The following is a 14,590-nucleotide window of genomic DNA, read 5'->3' on the forward strand; positions in this document are numbered from 1 at the left end:
ATATATATATATGTATGTATATACATACATATACATATATATATATATATATATATGTATGTATATACATATATATGTATGTATTTGCATGTCATAAAGCCATTATATTCTCATGCCCAACATTTTATGATATATATTAGAGAAGAGCATGGTATCTCATTATTTGTAAATGATATAGAGAAAATAGATTCTATAAAGGAGCAATCGCTTGAGTTTTTATGTATTTCTTCATTTGTCTCAATGAATATGTAAATCCAACAACAACAACAACAGCAGCAGCAATAGCAGTAGCAACAACAATAACAAGAACAAGAACAAGAACAGCAATAACAACAACAACAACAACAACAACAACAACAATAATAATAATACAACCTGCCCACTTAGTAGGGGATTATTTTTTTTTTTCAAATTCAAATCTCATCACCTGAGGTGGCGAGATGCTCCAAATTATAATTCCCTAGGTTAGCTCTCATGACATTTATTGAGAGGTTTGATGGAACTACAGAGAGAGTCGAGAGGATTTACATATGATTTTTATTGATTTAGAATTACAATAAGGTTCAAAGAGATGTTCTTTGGAGAGTTCTAAAAAAGAAATGTGTTGATGTGGCTTGTATTTAAGTCATTAAAGAAGTGTAAACTAGAGTTGTTACTTGTGTTCAAACAGAAGGAGGATTCACTAAGTATTCCCTGATTTCAGTTGGATTATATCAGAGATCAATTTTAAGCCCATATCTTTTCACTTCAGTTTTGGATGCTCATATTGGACATTTATAGGAGGATGTACCTTGGTGTATGCTTTTTGCTGGTGATATCTTTTTTGTGCATAAGAATACAGAAAGAGTTTAGGTAAAAGTTGAAATCATTAAAGGGTAATCAAAGTGTTGACCTCAATTTTGAGGTCTTCCTTTTTCTTTCTTTAAATACCCTAGGATCTAGCCTTAGAATTTTTCTATTTTGACTCTCCTAGAGGACTAGACCAGGACCTACAATATTTAGAAATTCAAGTCATTTCTTCGCTCCTTGAAGTTTCATATGGACGGTTTCAATTCCTTCACAGACTTCCAGTTGAGTTGTTTAAAAAAAAACGAAACCGACATATTGAAGCTGAAATTGAGCTCCTATAAGAATTTTAAAGACACAGGTGGACCCCATGACTTGTGTGACGTTTGACTTTCTGCCGCGAGCAGTTTACTTAACTTTGGTTGTCGTTTATGTGAGGACCGATCAATGATATACTCATTAAACGGCTCTGATTGGACCAAAATGACTTCTTTTGCCGCAACACGCTCAAATTAAAGTTAAATTGGTACGATATTCGACGAACTTGTTCGGTGACTCCGGATGATGAAACAGACCGCTCCAATCCGTCCGTAATGTCGATCTTGGCTGGGAAGGATATATATCTTGATAGGGTTCCAACTTCGATTAAGTTGTGTATAAATTAATAAATTTTGAATAAAAGAATATTTTTTTTTATTTAGTAAATTTAATTAATTAAAAAAAACCTACGCTTCCTTAACCCACGTCTTCCCTTCTCCTCTCGAGACCAAAACCAAAACCCCTGCTTCCCCATTTGGTGAGTTCCCCGCCGAACCCTTGCCCCTTTTTCAGCCAAAATCTAGAAGCTTCCTTCCGATTCTCCAGTCATCTTCCTTCCTTCCGAACCCTAACCGACTCTCGCCACCAGTTGCTTTGTCGGTAACCCTTCTCTAACAAATTTTCATGCCCAATTGAATCCGGCAACCTTCATATTTCGAAATCTTGATAGGTTTTTTTACCCTTCGTGGGGGTTTCTCCTCACCACCCCGATTCTTACCAGCGGTAAGATCCTTCCTCCCTGCACCTATAAACACTCCTTTAAGGGGAAAATTTTGGCGGTGTGTGTTTTCGTTCGGGAGATTTCGAAAAGTCTTGTGTATTGCTTCTTGGTTCTTTTCTGGATGTTGAGATCAATTCATTCTCTCGCTGGTGATTCATTCTTGCGGATTAGAAGTGTTATTGCTTTTGAGGGTTTTTTGATACTTTCTGCAAGCATTTGGAGATTTGTGAAGCGACACTTCGTCTTGTGGTTTTCTTCTTGACTTCTCTCATTCTTGATATTTAGCAAGAATTTAGAGATAAGAGTTTTAATTTCAACTTTCTTCCATGGTTAGATTAAAGAACATCTCGTGCAATGAGAATTTCAGGATTATTTTCTTTCATATTCTGGAAATTGACTTGAATCATCTTGAGTTACATACTCAATCTGATACTGAATAAAGTGTAAGAAAAAGAAATTAGAAGGTTCTTGATATGCATATTTTTTTTATAATTGAGAGGGGAATGCAATCATCGGTTAAGACATTTTGAAAGATTGATATTAGCATATGTAAAACTCTCTTTGTTTCTTCCTTTCCCCGTCACCTATAAAAACCCCTTTGGGAAAAGATTTTGAGGTTGGCAAATCATTTCAGGGATAGCTTCATTCATTCGCGCGAACTGGAGATTTTCGTTTGTTATTTCCTCCGAACTTCTACATTTTCTAAAATTTTCTTGGCATTGAGTATTACAAGTCTGTAGAAAGTTTTGGAGGCGGATTTTGGAGGAATTGGTTTCCTTTTTAAATCAAGTCTCATGATCTTCTTCTTTCTTCAACCCTTTAAAGTTCTTACTTAGTAAACGTAAGGAGGCAAGAATTTCATAACATCATTCTCTGTGGAATATTTCTTATGATGGGAAGATTATTTTCTTTCATGCCATGAAATTAAATTTGAATCAGTTTGGGATTCTGAGTTAGTTTCTAGATTAATTACCCTTGCGATGTCTTCTATGGAATTATTAGGTTGATAGTTTAACTGGAATCAATATTCCAATTTGATTATTGCTTTGAGGAATAAGCAATGCTCTTATATTGATATCTATTCTATTTCACTGCTTTTGCATATTAATGTTGAATTGCAATTCAGTGGATCTGCTTCTATGTGGAATGTTTATTTGAACCTTAAGATTGTTATATTGGATTGGGTTACTACTGTATTTGGAATTCTTGATGGTTCGGCGTGATACTGAAGCATTCATATAAAAAATATTTGAGTCGGTTATTACGCTGAGCACATTTTATATATGCTGATTTATATTTTATAACTTTGGATGAGCTTAATCCGTGAAATGATACAGGTGATTTTTTTTTATGAAAATGCCATATCTGTCAAATTAGTTAAAAGGCAGACTACTACTTTACATGATAAGATCTTCTAATGATGATATTTTTTTTTAAAGGAATTTCTATATTCCTAAAAGAACCTAGCATGAGTTTAATTACCCGTTTGATAACACAGCCTTTGAACAATCCTTTGAGAAGTTTCGTACTCATATTACAGATAGTTTTCTTATGTTTCTTGATAAAGCTTTTATTTCATTTGATCTTCAAACGTCTAAAGCTTATTTCAGTTTTATGCTCCAAATTTTGTATGAAAGGATATCATAAACTTGCTATTTGAGAGCTCCTCTATGTTAATTTGGGTGTTTCCCCTGCTGCCTCACCCGAGAACACCTATTTGGGCATTTTTCGTCTTAGCTTGGTGGTTTCCTTGTTGCTCTACTCGAAACCTGCTATATGGGGGCTCTTCTATGTTAAATTGGTTGTTTTTTCAAGCTGCATCACCCGAAAATACCTATTTGGGCATTTTTCGTTTTAGCTTGATGGTTTCCTTGTGGCTCTACCCAAAACCTGCTATATGGGGGCTCTTCTATGTTAATTTGGTTGTTTTTTCAAGCTGCATCACCCGAAAATACCTATTTGGGCATTTTTCGTTTTAGCTTGATGGTTTCCTTGTGGCTCTACCCAAAACCTGCTATATGGGGGCTCTTCTATGTTAATTTGGTTGTTTTCCATGCTGCCTCACCCGAGAACACCTATTTGGGCATTTTCGTGTTAGCTGGGTGGTTTCCTTGTTACTCTATTTGAAACCTGCTATGTGAGAGGTCCTCTATGTTAGCTTGGTTGTTTCCCCTGCTGTCTTATTTGAACTTGTTGGTGAGTGTATCCTTGTGTTATGCTGAGGATTTGCCTCTCTGCTGCCCCTCTACTAGCCCCCTTTCCTACTTGTGAGGAAGAGTTGGATGGCATATCCATTTGTTCGATATTTTAGGAAGATTGAAATGCCTAGTTCTTTGGGCTGAATTGACTGTAATGTAATGCCCCTTTTGATATTTGTTGAGAGAGTTGCAGTTAGCTTCTTTTAGAGATTGGAAAAATTCTATAACAAGTTTTCTTTGTTCATCTGATTTGAATTTGGAAATTGTATTCCTCCTCATGTTGATCATCATGATTTTGCGAGACCATTTTGTACGGTCTCATTCATCAACAAGTGTAACATTATATTCGGGAAAGAAATTCAGATTGTTGGCGACGGAGAATTTCAAGGTTCTGTGGAGATCCCTTTGCTTGTGGCCTCCGTTCTGATTTTGAAAGGGAACGACGCTGATGTTGCTAAACAATGCATCCTTGAAGTACTATATCCAAGAGTTTAATAACCATCAGAAGGATGAATGAAGAGAATGTGCCATTCCGCTTTAATCCTGATCCTGAGTTAGAGAATTTGCAGCCTTTTGAGCTATAATTAGTTTAAAGACAACACACCTCAATATATATTTAAGAGAAGTTGCTTTTATTTTTTCGATAATATGTTAGAAGGTGAGGCTAGTCTTTATACAGCTTACTATTTCGACATGAATACCGACAGTGGGTTGCCAGTTAGATGACATGCAGATTGAATTCAATCATATGTATTTAATGTTGATGTATGCAAGAGCATTCAGATATATAGATCATTTTCATATGATTCTGAAAGATGTTTTGATCATGTCTTCTTAAATGGAATCAAGTAGTCATGTATCAAGTACCAGATTACATTCCTGATATGACAGTTTAAAGAAAATATGTTGAAATTTCTTTTCGCAACAGTGAATGCAAGTTTGGGCAATTGATTGAGAAAACAAATGAATTTGATTTGTCTCAATTCTGAGAAAGGCTAACAATCAAGAACGATATATAAAATAAAATATGTAATGAATAACACTAAAAAAAACAACAAACAACAAATATTCTTCAAAATCATGAAAATTCAAAAGAAATAAAAAAATGAAATGAATTTTTTTTTCTCACCACAAATTGATTGTTTTGTACTTCGGTGAATTTGTCTTTTCTTTCACAATTCTGCAAAACTTTACAAATTTCACATTTCCATAAACTTTCAGATTCCACAAGTTCCATTCTTCATTTATACACGATTCTTATATGATTACACATAATTCTTCACATACAAATATTACATCCTCACACAATCTTAAACAATATTTCACATTTCTAAAACAAATTCCTATATTCACGATATTTTAGGATCGGCGCAAGGATTCCGATACCTTTCACATATTTCCACATTCTATTCATATATTTCTCCATATTCACGATATTTTATTCCTTTCACATATTTTCACATCCTATTCATATATTTCTCCATATTCACGATATTTTATTCCTTTCACATATTTTCACATCCTATTCATATATTTCTCCATATTCACGATATTTTAGGATCGGTGCAGGGATTCCGATTCCTTTCAAATATTTCCAAATTTTATTCATATATTTCTCCATACTCACGATATTTTAGGATCGGTGCAGGGATTCTGATTCCTCTCATATATTTTCATATTCCATTCATATATTTTTCCACATTCACGATATTTTAGGATTGGTGCAGGGATTCTAATTCCTTCCTCATATATAGAATCTTTGGGATAGGCTTAACCCTACTCCTTTCTTAGCATATATATACATCCTTTGGGATAAGTTTAATCCCGATTCTTTTTCCACACATTCTTTGATATTACAGCCATTTTCTTTTATCTTTCCTCTACACATTTCAAAAATTATTTGAAAATTCAAGTTCACGATAACAGTTGAAAATATACTTACTAATCTCGAGCGAAAATCTTACTTCACTTTAATACTATCTTTGGTTTGTCTCAAGTATAGTTACTTGGACATTCTTGCGGGATTGGGTTAATCATTTCAGTCAACGCCAATAGGCGAGGCGTGCTTGTACAGCACACCACACCTATTGAGGGCCCATTTATTGACCTCAATTTTGATGTCTTCCTTTTCCTTTCTTTAAATGCCCTAGGATCTAGCCTTAGGATTTTTCTATTTTGACTCTCCTAGACTATAACAAGACCTACATTATTTAGAAATTCAAGTCATTTCTTCGCTCCTTGAAGTTTCATATAGACGGTTTCTAATCCTTGACGTCCAGTTGAGTCGATTAAAAAAAAAACTAAAACTGATATATTGAAGCTCAAATTGAGCTCCTATAGGAATTTGAAAGACATAGGTGAATCTCATGACGTGCGTGACATTTGACTTTCTATCGCGAGCAGTTTACTTGACTTTTGGTTGTTGCTTATGTGAGGACCGGTCAATGATATACTCCTTAAATGGCTCCGATTGGACCAAAATGACTCTTTCGCTGCAACACACGCAAATTAAAGTTAAATTGGTATGATATTCGACGAACTTGTCTGAGTGACCCCGGATGACGAAACAGACCACTCTAATGCATCTGGAATGTCAATTTTGGCTGGGAAGGATATATATCTTGATAGGGTTCCGATTTGGATTAAGTTGTGTATAAATTGACAAATTTTGAATAAAATAATATTTTTTATTTAGTAAATTCAATTAAATTAAAAAACCTACACTTCGTTAAACCACACCTCCCCTTCTCCTCTTGGGACCAAAATCGAAACCCTCGCTTCCCCATTCGGTGAGTTCTTCGCTGAACCCTTGCCCCTCTTTAGGCCAAAATCTAGAAGCTTCCTTCCAGTTCTCCAGTCATCTTCATTCATTCCGGTTCTCCGGTCATCTTCCTTCCTTCCGAGCCCTAACTGACTCTCCCCGACGGTTGCTTTGCCAGTAACCCTTCTCTAACATATTTTTCCGCCCAATTGAATTTGGTAACCTTCCTATTTCGAAATCTTGATAGGTTTTTTTACCCTTCATGGGTGCTTCTTCTCACCACCCCGATTCTTACAGGCGGTAAGACTCTTTCTCCCCATCACTTATAAATATCCCTTTGAGGGAAAAATTTTTGCGGTGTATGTTTTCGTTCGGGAGATTTCGAAAAGTCTTGCGTATTGCTTCTTGGATCTTTTCTGGCGGTTGAAATTGATTCATTCGCTCGCTAGTGATTCATTCGCTCGCTGGTGATTCATTCGTGCGGATTAGAAGTGTTATTACTTTTGAGGGTTTCTTGATACTTTCTGGAAAAGTTTGGAGATTTGTGAAGCGACACTTCGTCTTGTGGTTCTCTTGACTTCTCTCCTTGATTTAGCAAGCATTTAGAGGTAAGAGTTTTAATTTCAACTTTCTTCCATTGTTGAATTAAAGAACATCTCGTGCAATGAGAATTTTAGGATTATTTTCTTCCATATTCTGGAAATTGACTTGAATCACCTTGAGTTACTCAATGTGATACTGAATAAAGTGTAAGATAAGGAAATTTGAAGGTGCTTGATATGCGTATTACATGTTCCGTATCCATTTGAGAAAAACTTGACATAGTTCTTCATGATCTGTGTTTTATGGGTTGCATAATTTTTTTTATAATTGGGAGGGGAATGCAGTCATCGGTTTAGACATTTTGAAAGATTGATATTAATATATGTAAAACTCTCCTTGTTTCTTCCTTTCTCCGTCACCTATAAATACCCCTTTGGGAAAAGATTTCGAGGTTGGCAATTCATTTGTTGGTTGGCGATTCATTTTGGGGATAGCTTCTTTCATTCGTGCGAGCTGGAGATTTCCGTTTGCTATTTCCTCTGAACTTCTTCTACATTTTCTGAAATTTTCTTGGCATTGAGTATTACAAGTCTATGGAAAGTTTTGGAGGCGGATTTTAGAGGAATTGGTTTCTTTTTGAAATTCTGTTTCACGATCTTCTTCTTTCTTCAGCCCTTTAAAGTTCTTACTTCAGTAAACGTATGGAGGCAAGAATTTCATAACATCATTCCTTGCGGAATATTTCTTATGATGGGAAGATTATTTTCTTTCATGCCATGAAATTTAAATTTGAATCAGTTTGGGATTCTGAGTTAGTTTCTGGATTAACTACCCTTGCGATGTCTTCTTTTAAATTATTAGGTTGATAGTTTAACTGGAATCAATATTCCAGTTTGATTATTGCTTTGAGGAAGAAGCAATGCTCTTATATTGATATCTATTCTATTTCACTGCTTTTGCATATTAATGCTGAATTGCAGTTCAGCGGATCTGCTTCGATGAGGAATGTTTATTTGAACCTTAATATTGTTAGATTGGATTGGGTTACTACTGCATTTGGATTTCTTGTTGGTTCGGCATGAATACTGAAGCATTCATATAAAAAATGTTTGAGTTATTATGTTGAGCACATTTTATATATGCTGATTTATATTTTATAACTTTGGATGAGCTTAATCCGTGAAATGATACAGGTGATTTTTTTTATGGAAATGCCATATCTATCAAATTAGTTAAAAGGCAGACTACTACTTTACATGATAAGATCTTTTAATGATGATTTTTTTTTAAAGGAATTTCTACATTCCTAAAAGAACCTAGCATGAGTTTTATTACCCATTTGATAACATGGCCTTTGAACAATCCTTTGAGAAGTTTTGCACTCATATAACAAATAGTTTTCTTATGTTTCTTGATAAAGCTTTTATTTCATTTGATCTTCATACGTCTAAAGCCTATTTCAGTTTTATCCTCCAAATTTTGTATGAAAGGATATCATAAACCTGCTATGTGAGAGCTCCTCTTTATTAATTTGGTTATTTCCCCTGCTGCCTCACTCGAGAACACCTGGTGGTTTCCTTGTTGCTCTGTTCGAAACCTACTATATGGGGGCTCTTCTATCTTAATTTGGTTGTTTTCCATGCTCCCTCACCCAAGAATACCTATTTGGGCATTTTTCGTGTTAGCTTGGTGGTTTCCTTATTGCTCTACCCAAACTTGCTATATGGGGGCTCTTCTATGTTAATTTGGTTGTTTTCGATGCTGCCTCAACCGAGAACACCTATTTGGGCATTTTTCGTGTAAGCTTGGTAGTTTCCTTATTGCTTTATCTGAAACCTGATATGTGAGAGGTCCTCTATATTAGTTTGGTTGTTCCCCCTGTTGTCTTATCTGAACTTGTTGGTGAGTGGATTCTTGTGTTGTGCTAAGGATTTGCCTCCCTGGTGCCCCTCTACTAGCCTCCTTTCTTACTTGTGAGGAAGAGTTGGATGGCATATCCATTTGTTCGATATTTTAGGAAGATTGAAATGCCCAGTTTTTTAGGCTAAATTGACTGCAATGTAATGCCCCTTTTGATATTTGTTGAGAGAGCTGCAGTTAACTTCTTTTAGCGATTGGAGAAATTCTATAACAAGTTTTCTTTATTCATCTGATTTGAATTTGGAAATTGTGAAAGCTTATTTTGGGGATTTATACTTTTCGCTTCCATCATATTTGAATTATGAACTCTCATTCAAAGAAAAAAATAAAAAATAAAAAAAAAAGCATATGAAAGATCGAGGTGGCTTATAAGTTTAAGTTGTGGGATAAAAGACAATGATGCAAGTAACCACTAAGCAGCTTTTCTTACAACTGAAAATATAAAATCAATGTTCAATTACTAAGATTCTCTTTCACTTCCTTAAGTCGTCGGTAGCCCTAACCCTTCCTTAAAAGGTTTGAGAACTGGTAGTTATAAAAGAATAGATACTACAGATCTTACACAGATACTACACTTAAAAAGAACAAGTACGACACTACACCATAGACACCACACATTAATTAATACATATATACATTTGATATCACCTACATACACACTCCACATATCACATATTACACTTCATACACCTCATATAGATACACTACACACCTTTAATTAATAAGTTTAAATACTATACAACAAATACCACCTATTAGACATCGACGCACTGTACACAGTTGATCGATAAGTTCAGATACTGCACATCACTTATTTTAACATCACACATAGGTGCACCACACCCTGATAAGTTCAAATACTATCCCAGATGGGTATATTTTACTTTTAACTAGATAAGTTCAAATACTATTTGGGTTCACCAATCCATTAAATGATAGGGTTTAGGGTTACCCGATAATAGGAGTGATTCGTTGGTGACTTCTAGTTGATATTGATAGATTGACTTCGATATATCAGTGGCCTGGGGGATCGAGAAAAAAAAAAAGAAATATAGTCTGAGCCTAACCCCAAATTAAAATCTTATATGCCACTTTAAATTTTCATATGCTTATCATTTATCCTTTTTTTTTATAATCTGCAAATATTTATCTAATCTCTTTATGTTATGCAAGTATAATCTGTTTTGTAGCATCAGCATAATTAATCAGGTACGATTTTAGTTGTTTCAGTTTCTTTATTTTTCCTACTACATAGTTCTTTCTTTAGTTCTTTCTTTACTGTACATTCTTTACTGTACATTTCTTTTCTTTTTGTATTGTATTGTACCTTTCTACATGTTCTTTACATTTTTTTTACCGTACTTTGTTACATAATTTCTTCTTCTTTCTTTATTGCATTGTATTGTATATATTCGTCTGCACTCATGTGTTTAGTTACTCTCTTTTTGGCATGTTTATACAGTATTCAAGGATAGGCCGCATGAGGCATGATTTTCTTTCCTTTACTCTTTTCCCGTAACAATAAAATGATGTGGTCGGTTGACGATTCACCTCCGGGCAGTGGTCGTGACTACAACAAATACGACACTACACCATAGACACCACACATTAATTAATATATATATATATACATTTGATATCACCTACATACACACTCCACATATCACATATTACACTTCATACAACTCATATAGATACACTACACACCTTTAATTGATAAGTTTAAATACTACACAACAAATATCACCTATTAAACATCGACGCACTGTACACAGTTGATCGATAAGTTCAGATACTACACATCACTTATTTTAACATCACATATAGGTGCACCACACCCTGATAAGTTCAAATACTATCCTAGATGGGTATATTTTACTTTTAACTAGATAAGTTCAGATACTATTTGGGTTCACCAATCCATTAAATGATAAGGTTTAGGGTTACCCGACTATAGGAGTGATTCCTTGGTGACTTCTAGTTGATATTGATAGGTTGACTTCGATATATCAGTGGCCCGGAGGATCGATAAAATTAAAAAAAAAAGAAGTATAGTCTGAGCCTAACCCCAAATTTAAATCTTATATACCACTTTAAATTTTCATATGTTTATCATTTAGCATTTTTTTTATAATATGCAAATGTTTATCTAATCCCTTTATGTCATGCAATTATAATCTGTTTTGTAGCATCAGCAGAATTAACCATGTACGATTTTAGTTGTTTCAGTTTCTTTATTTTTCCTACTACATCGCTCTTTCTTTACTGTACATTTCTTTTCTTTTTGTATTATATTGTACCTTTCTGCAAGTTTTTTACATTTTTTTTTACCGTACTTTGTTACATAGTTTCTTCTTCTTTCTTTATTGCACTGTATTGTATATATTCGTCTGCACTCATGCTTTTAGTTACTATCTTTTTGGCATGTTTATACAATATCCTAGGATAGGCCGCATGAGACATGGTTTTCTTTCCTTTACTCTTTTCCCGTAACGAGATAATGATGTGGTCGGTTGACGATTCACCTCCGAGCAGCGGTCGTAACTACAATAGAAGGTGAAAAGAGGAGCTTCAGTTGAACTTCCGTAGACTTAAATAACATACCTATAGGACGCCGAGATCGTTCTTCTAGTACGACGTAAATCCTCACACTATCTATTAGAACTTTCTACGATTTTATATTATACGATATAAGTCCTAAACTTTTAAGATTTCGAGGTTATCGTTCGATACGACATAAATCTTCTTATTTTCTCAAGATATTTGTATATAATTTGCAATCACGAGTCCTGAATATCTAAATAATTTACAGGACTAAAACATCACATAATTTTCTATTCAAAGATGTAAAGTCAAATCATAGGTTAGTTTGAGGTGTCACTGAATCTCCTTCAGTATCTTCGACATCTCTTACTTTTCACACCTTTGGATTTCTAAAATAACTGTTCTTATTCGAACTTATCCCACTTGACTTTTCCTATAAACAACTGTGGAAATTTAAACGTTCAATTCTTAAAGACGAAACCCTGATCTTAATTAAAAGTTTTCTTAGGTGAATTCAGTTGCCTAAGATGTAATTAACTATAGGGGTTTGTCTCTATAGGGGATTAAAAACTCAGATTAATCTAAACCCTACCTAATCTGTGTATTAGATAGGGGAATTTATCGGCTATAAAATTTGCAGACTAAAATAGAGTCATAAACCTTTAAGTTTAGATAGTTAAGCCTACCAATAAGTGATATGTTTATCCTTCGAGATGATAAATTATTTATGATATCTTGCTCAGCTATTTAAACTATTAGATATATGAGATCTATCTGGTCTCATCATTTTCCAAAAAAAAATAATAAAGAATACCATTTTTCCAAAATTAAAATTACATTATATATTATACTAAATTTAAATTTTAAAATCTTATTTTCAAAAAATAAAAAATAGTCGACACAAACATTAAAGTCTAAAGGTTTTTGTTAGAGTAGATCTAAAACTAAATATATGGAATATAGTTTTAGTAGGAGTAGATCTAGTAGTAGACTTGTAATAAAGGGTGATCAAATCATTAAAAGGTGAGAATGTTTTAAATACCTTTGTGGGTCTATTGTTCAAAGATGGTGATAGACGAGGTTGTTATTAGTAGAATCCAAGTTGGATTGTTGAAGTATAGGAACACATCGACACTATTGTGTGATAGAAAAGACCACTTAAGACTTAAAGGAAAACTTTATAAGAATGTGGTGAGACCCACAATGCTTTATGGCGCAGAATTTGGGGGGCTTTAAAAGAGAACTATAAAACTAAGTGTTCATGAGATGAGAATGCTTAGGTGGATGAGTGGCTTGACACTTGTGTTAAAATGCAAAACGAATGTATCCGTGAAAGGGTAGGTGCAGCCCTAGTGGCAGACAAGGCTAGATAAAGACGTCTCAAAAGGTTTGGTCAGATTAAACATCGACCACGTGATGATCCATTTAGGAGAGTAGATGTTTCAGATTTGAATTCTGTTAAAAAAGATGGAGGTTGACCAGAAAAGTCTTGGGCATGTTGTATAAAAAATGAACTTAATTTATTAGAACTAAATGAAATTATGACACTCAATAGGACACAATAGGACACAATGGAAAAAAGATTCATGTAGCCTACCCCATTTAGTGGCATAAAGGCTTTTTGTTATTGTTGTTGTACCTCAAATAATGAAGAATATATTCATTCTTTAATAAGTAATAACTAATTAAGAGTGAATAGTACGATACACTAAATTTATTTAAAATTTAAGAAACAACATCAAGTGGACTTGACTTGTAGGTCCTTCATATAATGAACATTAAACATTTCAAGCTTTCAAATAGAGGGTTAACACATAGTTAACTAAAACACAAATAATCTAATCAATCTAAGTTACTCCTTAAGTAGCTTAAATTAAATAGATAAAATTTAACCCATCTTGCTAACTCTATATCATAACTTCCCCAAAGTTACTTCCAAACACGCTAATAAGTTCAAACTCTAAATTAGTTCTAAACAATCAAATACCTTATAATAAAAAATGCAAAAATATTCATCCTCATTTATGGATTAAATAAACTATATATGGTAGGAAAAAATAAGGAACAAACAGCAATTGAAGAATCGAATACAGAAGAAGCTCACTAGTTTTGTTTGCTCCTATTAAGAAGACATGAAGATGCTCAGCGCCTGCCCCACAGTCGAGCGAAGAAGATAAAGAGAAGATTTCCTTGATGTCGACTTCCAATCAAAAGTGAAAGGAGGGCCGACGGCTAGGGTTTCTGGAGAAGATGAGAGCGAGGAGGGAGGTTTGCGGCTGTGTGGACGAGACGACATGATGCGCGAGCCTCTCATCACCTTAAATGTCCGAGTGAAGGCCGTTGCGGGCCGATTCGGTCTCGCTATCGGGCGAAAGCTCGCTCGGGCAAAGTGCTTTGGCGGCTCAGAGTTAGACCGGTTGGGTTCGCTACACCTTTCCTCCCTCTCTTTCGTCTCTAACCCGGATAACTCGCTTGCTCTGATTGGGTAGGCTAGAATAAAATAGTCTTAATAAGTTCCTTCAATTTGTCATGTTAGCTTTTGCATGTTCTATTCAGATTTATTATTTATTGGATATTGCAATCTTGCTTGTCTTCCAATTGGGGAAAAAATTTGCGTACGTCAAGGGGTATGCAGAGATGCGTACATAATAGGGTACACGAGGTTTATACTGGGATTACAAGGGGGTTATAACCCGTTGTACCTCCCGTGTAACTCCTGTGTAACCCCGTTGTAACCTTGTAATCTCAATGGATAAAATAAAAGCGCGGGTTACAGCCGAGTTACACGAAAATTACAAG

General features: G+C 34.6%; 1 protein-coding gene across 1 annotated transcript in view; it reads right to left on the minus strand.

Annotated features, from left to right (window-relative positions):
• The window catches only part of LOC110033840 (dirigent protein 17-like), a 21,317-nt gene extending 7,068 nt beyond the window's left edge, over nucleotides 1-14,249 (minus strand). Inside the window, exon 1 of the mRNA XM_020737957.1 lies at nucleotides 13,896-14,249. The gene's annotated coding sequence lies outside the window, so the exon portion shown is untranslated. The remainder of the gene's footprint in view (nucleotides 1-13,895) is intronic.
• Nucleotides 14,250-14,590: the final 341 nt, after the last annotated feature.

Source organism: Phalaenopsis equestris, unplaced genomic scaffold (assembly GCF_001263595.1).
Source record: "Phalaenopsis equestris unplaced genomic scaffold, ASM126359v1 Scaffold001304, whole genome shotgun sequence".
NCBI lineage: Eukaryota > Viridiplantae > Streptophyta > Magnoliopsida > Asparagales > Orchidaceae > Phalaenopsis > Phalaenopsis equestris.